This window comes from Coturnix japonica, chromosome 22 (assembly GCF_054131305.1).
Source record: "Coturnix japonica strain WE chromosome 22, WE-NBRP24, whole genome shotgun sequence".
NCBI lineage: Eukaryota > Metazoa > Chordata > Aves > Galliformes > Phasianidae > Coturnix > Coturnix japonica.
The window spans coordinates 6,856,822-6,866,943 of record NC_140684.1 but is presented as its reverse complement, the minus strand read 5'-3'; positions in this window follow the sequence as shown (position 1 = coordinate 6,866,943).

Genomic DNA, 10,122 nt, shown 5'->3' with positions numbered 1-10,122 from the left:
GGCAAAGTCTGGGTCTGGGGCAGTTTTGCTGTGAAGGATGGTCTCATTTCCAGCATTTCTCCAACCATGAGCTCTCAATTCTACTTCTTCCTACCCATTTTGTGCATTAAGGCAGCTTCTGTGATCTGAGTGCACAAATCCTGAGGCTTCTGGAGAAAAAAATATGGTCGTGTCTGCCACCAAACCCATCCAGCTGACCGCTCTGGGCCGCACAGAGCTTACTGTGCCCAGGCAGCATCACTGCGCTGAGCCCAGCTGGCAGCTGGGGTTTGTCCCCTCCAGCACTTCACTCCCTAAAAAATGCTGAAAGCCACCAGTGCTGTTTTATTGTTGCTTCTTGTTCCTTTGGGGGAATTGGTGCCAGCCCTCCTGGAGCAAACCTGCGGCTCTGCTCTGCAAAGGGAAAGGAGCAGAGACAGGTGTGTGAGGACGAAGTGCTGAATACTGATGAGTGCCCATCAGCTACAGTCCTGCCTTTGACAGATCAAGGGAAGTGGCTTCAGGGTCTTTTTCTCCATGCTTCAGCGTGGAGCTGTGACAGCTTGGGTATGGCCAAGCATTTATTGCTGCAAGTGGGACAGTGGGACTGGTTTTTATAGTCCCAGGTGGGAAACTAGATGTGATGTCAAGAACACCTATTGGCTTTGATGCTGCTGGACACCATGGGGTGACCCCAGAGCATCTCAAGCTTCCTAGAGCATCGTAAGGACAGTTCTCAGTGATGATACCCTGGTGGGAGCAGCAGTGCAGGAGCACAGCCAAGGCTCTCCAGACCTTTCCTCCCCATGGCTGCCGCTTTGCATTTTCATTTTGCAAACACCTCATCATCAAGCTAATTAATACGTTCTGGAGGAACTCTTCCTGGCTTTCATCAAACTTAAATCAGCATTTATATTAGCGTGTTGCCAGCTCTGTGCTATTTAGTCCTGTGTAACTTTTATTTTCCTCTCAGATCCTTACAGCCCTTTGGGGCTCTATGGCAGCACCTTGCTATCACTGTGCCCACATTTGGCAGCAGGCAGCATTAATTCATGGCCCCCAAGTCCTTGTGCTGCCTCATTCAGCACCATCGTGGTGCCATGTCTGGGCTCCCTTTCCTTGTCTTCATCCTGGATGGTGACACCATCACATAGATAGACACTTGCTATTGATGCTTTAAATCCCTACCGTGCTGCCAAAAGAGATGCTGCCCTTTACCTTTGCTCTCTTCTTACTCATGCTCTGAGTGATGGGGTGAGCCAGCGCTGGAGTCCTTTTATCAGTGCTCTGTCCCTGACCCATCGATCAGAGCTGGGCACAGCACACCCTTGCTCCCAGAGGAAGATGAGCAAGCAGCAGGGCTTTCGGAGGGAAATGGTGAGTGAATGTGTGATGTGACACCGCGTTCCCCCTCCTGCTGCAGTCCCTGGAGGCCACCACGGATACTGAATGCCTTTGACGTTGTGATTTCTGTGCTCAGAGGAATGGGGAGGTCTGCAGGCAGTGTGACACGGCCACTCTCAGTTTTAGGTTCAGGGTCACACACACCCTGCTCTGTGTCCTTCCAGCCCCTGGTGAGCAGCCAAGAGGTTCGACAGGGTGAGAAAAGATCCTTAACAATCCTTTTGGCACATTTCTTCCCATCTGCTGGGAAATTCCCCCATCGGTGCAGCAAGCCTTCATCCCTCACTGCATTTCCTGCTCCCAGCAAGCATGCTGTCATCGATTATTGGTGTCAGTGCGGGTGCAGGATGGGTCAGCGATCCCCTGAGGACTGGGCAGAAAACCATCAGTAATGCTGATCGGAGGTGCTGTGGGGGTCAGAGCACACAGCCCCAACCTCAGCCCACAGTGGGGCAGGAGGACTGGCAGTCAATGGGGCTGCATGGTGCGGGAGGTTTGTATTCATGTAAGGTTGTACTGATACTGCCTGGCCCATCTGGTGGCCTTCTATGGTGGAGTGACAGCATCAGTGGAGAAGGAACTGCATCTCCCTGGATTTGTGCGAGGCCTTTGACGTGGTCTGGCACTACATCTTTAGCTCTAAGTTGGAGAGTGTAGTGGAAATGCTAAGTCATGGCCTGGAGCAGTGATGGAGCACCTGGTGGGAAGGCAGGGCCAACCCAGGGGAGCTCAGATGTAAGCAGTTCACCTGAGTGACTGGAAGGCACAGAGCCAGGATCCATCCCTACCCAGACTGCATTTAAGGGCTGGCAGTAAAAGGGAGGATATCTCTTGCTGGAGATCCCTGTATACCTGAGGCCTTCCAAGAGTAAGCAACTCTTATCTTTTGTTTCTGCATCTGAGACTGCTGCATTTGGGCTTATTTTCATCTGCCACCCTGCTATCATTGTGGTGCTTTCTATCCCATTATAGAATTACAGAGAGATATGGATTTGCAGGGTGGACTGCTGAGTGGATGAGGAATTGGTTGGATGGTGGCAGCCAGAGGTATGTGTCCATTGGAGGGATTGATGAGTGGTGTCCTTCAGGAGTCCATTTTGGGGTTGGTGTTCTTCAGTATCAGTGATGTAGATGGAACTACATGATCTCTAAGGTCTCCTCCATCCTAAAGCCATTCTGTGATAACAGAGCTGTCCCTTCAGCTCCCAGACACCCGTGCAGCCTTGCTGGGGTGGCTGCTTTGCCCCTTTCCCTCCCAATAGACCACCAATCCCTTGCACAAATTGCTGCATAAACCCTGCAGTGGGACAGGACCACGTTTCTCCTATTTTATCCAATTGTTTGCATGGTAAATTGCAGAGACTTTTGCCTGTGGCTTAACGAGTTCCCCAAACCCCTGGCAGCCGCACTCCTCCTTGTGAACACGTTCCTAAAACATTCTCGGGGCTTTTCCCAGCTCTCTGGCCAGTTAGGAGGACAATAAATGATCAAACCACACAGGCTGCTCGGCGCACGAGGGCTTTGCTGCTGCTTTCGCTGTATCAGCTCGGAAAATGTATCCTTCAATCAGTTTAAGCCCCTAGGCTTGATGTAATTTTACCGCTGCCTTCTCTCTAAGGTACTTTTAGGGCTGCTATCTCCAAGTATTTACAGGCAAGGAGAGCAGCAAAGTGAGAAGAAGCTTTGCTAATTTTGTCCCTGGCCTCAGCAGCAGCTCAGGTCACTGTGGGTGAAGCTTTTCCCCTTGAGGTTCAGATGGACCCGGGTGGCACCAGGTTTGCAAAAGGTCCTTTTCACACAATCCAGCAACACCAGCAAAGCCCTCAGCCTTGGCATGACCTGTGGTGTCCTTCAAAGTTCCCACCCCATGCCTTTCTTTGGGATGAGAATCAGGTTTGGGGGGGGGGGGAGCACAGCACCATGCAAGGATACTCCCAGGTTGCCTTCTCTTGGTCTCTGTTCCTCTCTCTAATGCTCCAAAGAGGGGTAAACCTCTCTGGAGGGGTGGAAACAGAGTTGAGATTCTGCACAGGGAGGCAGGAGGTGCCTGTGCGGAGCACTGTCGAGCTGATGGCTTTATCATGTCAGTTTATAACCCAGTTAGATTTTTGCCTCCGTCTCTGTTCATAAAAATTATTCTTGGACAGGTCTCTGAAGCCTGAGCTGTCAGCAGCGCTACGTTACGTCTTTAAATAAATCAGTCAATAAATCAAGCACAGAATAAGCGCTGCAGTGAGGCATATGCTTCATCCGGAGTCAGAGAGACAGGGACCGGCTGGAAGTTGAGCTTTGCTCTTTGGGGTGGGATGAGTTTGCTAAATCCAGCCCTGCAGAGAGCCTTTAAATATAGTTAATTGTGCATTGTGTGTCACAGGCAAGTCCTTGCCTCCTGAATTACCCAGTGGTTATTTATATGGTTATAGCACAGTGCTTGTGGCTGTAATTGGAAACATTCTTTAGCCATCGCATAACAGTGTGCTTTGCAGCCCAATTTCTCCCTTCAGGTGAATCCCAAACCCAATCTGCACCCATGTGGGACTCACTGGTTCCTCAGATGCTTCTCCTTATCCCACCCTGCAGCTGAGTGGAGTTAATTTACACAGCCCTGAGACTCACACCATCTCCTCCAGTTCCTGCTTTTGGGATCTGATGTGCCAGACCCAATTTTCCCTCTTCCAGGGTCTTTGCTATGGCCATATTGGGTTGGGTGGCAGAGATAGGAAATAATCACAGATTGCAGCAGAGAATTTGCCCTGTGGTTTCTTTCATCTCTTTTTCAATCCCACTGCTGCAATGCCCACCCAGTGTGATTTCCACCCCATGGGATGTTGTGCCCAGCTCTATGGCAATGCAGAGCTCAGCTCCCTCCCCATCTCTGCAGCCCTCCATCCATCACATCTCCATTTGGCTGCGCTGAGGCCACCTCTCACCTTGCAGATGAAGGTATAGTTGCTAATGCAGCAAATAAAATGCATTGATCAAGGAGGAGAGAAAAACGTGGAGGGAAGAGTATTCATTCATCCTCTCCCTGGTGTTTCTAACGGTGCTTTTGTTTGCATCTTCTTTTTGTCTTGCTCACACGCAGTGATTTCAGGACCAAGCAGAACTGAAGATTCCAGCAGTAGAAAGACAAAAATCCCCCCCCACCTCCTCCCGCATCCTCAAAACTTGGGAGGTTGCTTAGTGACAGCGTTGCTGCTCTCTCACTCACTCGGAGAACCTGAGCTCTTAAAAGCAAGAAAATGACTATTTGAGGACCTGATAGCTCGTGTTCCTCGATGGCCCCTTCAGCCCACATCAGCAGCAGGCAATGAATGAAGCAGCCTGGCCACTCCTCTCCTTTCTGCTGGCCAACTCCATTTATTTTTTTACTATTATTCTGCTGTTGTTAGGATTGCTATTCTGTGATCCCATTTAAAATCATTGATTTACCACCGAGTCCTCAATAAGCAATTTGGAGCAATTGGAGCTGTTATCTTACAATAGATCATACGGTGCTGGGAGTGGTGGGAAAGGGGGGAGGGAGAGAAGGAGAGGGGGGAAAAGAAGAAGGAAAAATGGTTGGGGCTGCCCATGTGGTTTGGGACCTGCAGCCACAGGGACCAGCTGGGCTGGAGTTGTGGGGGTTGTGCCCGACAGGCTTTGAATCACAGAACCATTAAGGTTGGGAAAGACCTTTAAGATAATGTGGTTCAGCCTTCAAGCCATGCCCCCTAAAGGGGAATTAAGTCCACATCTTTTCTCTTAGAAACCCCTTAAGAGCAGCCAGCCTGCCCAGCCTTGTTCCCATCCTTGCAGACCAACCTGGTGTAGAAGGAACCAAACCCACCCTGCCTGGGCTGTACTGATTGCTCACGCAAGCCAAAAACCAGGAGAGTGCTCTAGGGAAACATCTTGACAAAAGTAAGCTTGCTAGTTAAAAGCTCCCCAAAGGCTCCATCTTTCCAAGAGGAAGAAGGAGAAATCAACAGCAGTGTTATTTCCCATTATGCCAAGGCAGATGGTTGTCCCTGTGCCAAGTCTGAATCACCGGAATCTCCCCTCCCCAAAAAGGGCCATTCCCATGCTGGAGAGACTCAGTTGGGTGTTGAGAGGCTCTGCCAACCTTCCTCTGCCCACCTCCATGGGTCCCCATGCTCCTGATCCCATCCAGCTTTTATTGGGGGCATTTTGGCACCTCCAGGTGTCAATAGGGTTGAGCCAGGGATGCCTCTTGCGTGCTCAGTGTTTTCTTCACTGATTTGCCAACAACAGATTTATTTGGGGCTTTTCTGCTTCCCGGTTCTGGAGCAGTTTGGGGAAAAAACAAAACTGCTTTCCAGGGGTATCATCTGTGCTCCTGCTCCCATTCAGTCTAAATCAAAAGGGTTGTGGCTGATTTACAGCTTTTTAAGGCAAAACCCAAATAAATGCCATCGAGGGTGGAGAAAGATCAGAAGGTCAAAGAGGCTCTTTGTAAGCCAAGCAAATATGTCAAAAGGGAATATTTTCATTTCTGATTGTGTTTCTTCCTGTCCAAAGTGCCCCAGTGTTTCAGCCATGAGTGACTGGGTGAAATTGGAATGAATTGGGTAGATTTGGGGTGAGAACGTCCTTGTTATGGGGAAGGATCTGGATTAGATGGAGCAGCCCCAACTCCTTGATCCCCAGCTGCTCTCCACCCTGGCCATCATACAGCTCCATAACCTCAACTGCCTTTGTGCATCCCTCTCCATCTGAAAGCATTCATCATTTGGGATCAGAAAGCCACGGACACGGGCACAGCCAGGGATCAATTGGGAGCAGTCAGAAGCCATCCTTGTGCTGCTGAAGGATTTTCCAGCAGCCATTCACCCCCTATTTATTGACCCAGCAATGTCTGTAGCACTGAATGTAGTAAAGTAGCAGCATTCTGCAGGTCCTGGGGTGGGGATTTTACGGGAACATGCTGATTCCCCATTGCACAGCCTCTGCGTTTAAATGGTTTTGAACCCACACAGAGACAGAAACCAAGTGAGGTCCTGCTGGGCCAAATGGATTTCAGCACAGAAACAGAAAGGAATGGGCTCCTGGGAACAAGTGATATTATTTACATGGCATCGATCGGTGCTGAGCTTTTGCTGGCTCAGCACTTTTAACCCCTGGTTTTCATCAGCTGAGTGCTTAACCCTCAGGTAATTGGATTTGCAGCTGTTTCTGTGATCTATGTTGCCTCCAATTACTCTCCATAGGGCACCTGTAGGATGGCGAGCCCAAATGGGCATCCTTATAAGGGTAGAGAAAGCAAAGTATCGTGGCACATGGGGACAAGAGTGTTGGAGTAAACTCAGACACAGGTGGATGAAGCCTTTTCCCAGGGAGCTCTGAGGGACTGAAGTTCAGCATCTTGACCCCTTTGTGTAGGATCGTGGTAGCAATGCCCTTGTTCCCATTCCCATTGCATCCATTGAAGCCCTCATTGCTGAGCTGCTCTCTCCCACCAAGAAGTTGTCCATCCAATGGAACAGATCTTCCTTTGGGCTCCCAACAGAGGCTGACAACAACAACAAAAAAGGCCATAAAGCAGCTGATGGGCAAGGAATGAGGAGCTGTGTTTTTTCCTGCATTGCCACAGGGCTCTGTCATCTTTGGGCTGACACCAAAGGACTCATTGACTGTCATAGAATCATGAAGGTTGAAGAAGACCACTAAGATCATTTCATCCAACCTGGGTAGATTTTGGCCCCAAAAGTGCAGAGACCTTCAGAAGCAAAATCTTCCATAGGTATCTATGGGGTAAATTGGTGAACAAAGCCATGAGCAATCTCTTGCATTGTCTTCCATCACAGCCAAGAAAAATGCATTATTGGTCTTGACACAGAGGCACAGCAGATGGATAATTGGGTGACATTTGCTGCTCCAGGTCACACGGGGTCAGATGAGATGGTCTTTTGTGACCTTTAAATCCATGAACTAACAAAATTTGGCCTTCTTTGGGTGATGCTGTTGGGAAGGATGGGGAGGCTGAGCCTCCAGAGGCTGCTGGGGCTGAAAATGCAGTGCTGGGTGCTGGGCACAGATCTGCAGCATCACAAGGCTCCCTGCAGACCCAAACTTCCCTTTCCAGTTTTTAATGGTGTTTCCCAGCACAAACCACCCAGCAATCTGCTGATGCTTTTATCCAATATTTGCAGCCAATTGTTTGGAAGGCAGCTGGAGAGCCTGGAATTGATGAGAAGTGACAGCAAAATCCTGGAAAGGGTCAGGAAATCCCCAGAAAACACATTGATATTCCATGGCAAGGTCCTTGACCAGGAGCTCTACCCAATAGTGACTGCCCCAGAGCTTCAGGCGTTCTGGGGATGCTGAACTCCTTCCATCAGAGCCATCACATCTGCCCGAATCCTACAACTCCCTCCTTTTGACTTTCCTAGGGATGGATTTTGGCAGCCCCAGGGCTGATAGTAGGGGAACATCAGTGAAGAGATACCAGAAATAACAGTGAACTTACTGAAGTCATTATCCCAGGTGCTGTGCAAACCCACATAATGTCAACAGGTGTGGAAGGAGAGCAGACAGCTGGAGGAGGTGGAGAGTGGTGGGACCCCCAGGTGTGGAAGAGCCTGAGCTCCATGCAGAAGAGTGGAGAAAAATCCTGTTTTCCTCCTCTCTCCCTCCTCTTTTAATGATTTGAAGGGGTTGGGTGCGCTAAGTGGTTTAATTATTTTCCTAGCACATAATTTAAAGGGGATATTTGGCTCCCGGGAAGGTGGGGGGCTGCAGGGGTGGGGGTCCAGCTCTGCCTCCCCGGAGCTGCATGCAGCCTCTGTGCTCTGCATTAAAATGCAAATGTGTGCCTGCCTGCTGGGAGCAGATAGCGGAACACCAAAAAGCAAGAGAATAAACAGAGGGCAGAGCGGGAGGGGAGCTGGGAGAGAGGCGTCTGTTTAATTATTTTTCCCCTATTTCCTTTTCTTCTTCAATGAGATTTGGCCATCGGAGGGCCGTTCGGTTGCTGTATTTACGGGTGCTGAAGCAGTAAGCAGGAAAAGTGCTGCTTTGGGACTGGCTGAGTGCTGGGTGCCACACAACCCTATCATCACATCCATCCCATAACACAGTTTTCCTAGGTTTTGACCCCAGGATTTCAGCTGGTGCCTCCCTGGCATGTTTCCTGCAAGGGAATTAGGGCCCAAACACCTTTGTGGTATGCTGCTCCCCTTATGTTCCTATTGCCCAAAGGGAACTCAGGAGGACTGGTGTGTTCACATGGGTGTGCACATTATGTAAATGCATTTCTGCACCATTGCACCAAAGCGAAGCCTTTGGCATCAATCCAGTAAGGGAATGCACATGTGCATAGTTCTGTATGTGTGTATATATAGATAGATAGACACACATTGTATATGCATGTATATATACATATGTATTTATAATGTATAAATACATACATATTTATGTCTCAGTATATAACTTTACCTATCTACATCTTGCTCTCTTCATTGAAAAGATACCCTGAGCAGGGCTGTCACCATCCCTACCAGGGCAGACCACTCAGCTGGGAGGAGGAGGTGGGGCAGAGCTCTTCCCCCCTCCCCTGCCCACCTCCACCCCACAATGCAGGAATCCGGTGTATGTTGTTAAACAGTTTTCTCACTTCTCCCTTTTTCTTTTTTTTTTTTAATTTTAAGCGAATATTCATGTATGTTAATTTGACGAGGAGGCTTGGTGGCTCCAGGCAGGAATTTGGCTGTATTAATTTTACTGCATGGAATCACTATCGAGAAGCCAGAGCTGGGTCCTTTCGATAACAGGGCACGGTATAAAACAGGAGAGCATCACCCACCTGGTCTTTGAGCACATCTTAATTTCCTCATATATCTCTCTCTATAGAAGGATATGTATATTTAAAACCAGCATAGAGCTATCAGGAAAGCTTTAAGGCCTCTCAGGGGAGAAATTTCCACAGTCCCAGAATGGTAAACTCCTTAAAGAGCTTTTCAAGACATTGCACAGTGCTCTGAGGAAACTGAGGCACAGGGCCTGGCTGTGCCATCACTTCTTTGATGGGGCTGTTGAGGTGGGGAAGAATTTTGAGGGGTGGCCCCAAATCCACAGCTTTGACCCCAAAGCATTTGCTATTCCAATGGGTGTAAGAAACAAGCAATGCTCCCAGGATGGTGCATTTTGGTTTTGGCTTTTCATTTCCTTTGTGGTTGTGTTGTAGATTGCCTTTTTTTTTTCTTTTTTTAGTTTTTTTTTTTTTTTTTAGGTTTTTTGTTTGTTTGTTTGTTTGTAGTTTTTTCTAGTCTTTTATTTAAGAAAAAAAAAAAAAAATAGACACAGTGGTGGGTAACTTCCAATCCAGAAATAATCCGCTGCCAGCTGCCGCCTCCCCCTCTGCTGGGCGATGCTGGGAGCCCCCATGTAGGACCCCAACCGCTGGTACCCAGGTGGTCCCCCTGGGGTCAGCCTGTCTGAGGATGCTCTGTGATGCGAGGGGAGACTTTGGGGCTGGGAGCGGGATGGCCAGGGATGTTATGGCAGTCAGAAGGCACCACGGAGGCTGAGCCTGGCTGTGGGAGTCCCCAGTGGGCTGGGGGAAATGGGCTGGGACTGAGAATCCCCACCAGGCGGGGAGCTGCATGGGCAATGTGAAGTCCTAACAGCATCTCCCAGCCTGGTGCTGGCAGGGCAGGAACCAGCAGCCCGAGGGCAAAGGCAGTCCCCAAGGGATGCTGTGATGGCAAACATTAACGTCACCACCCCACATGGAGTAGG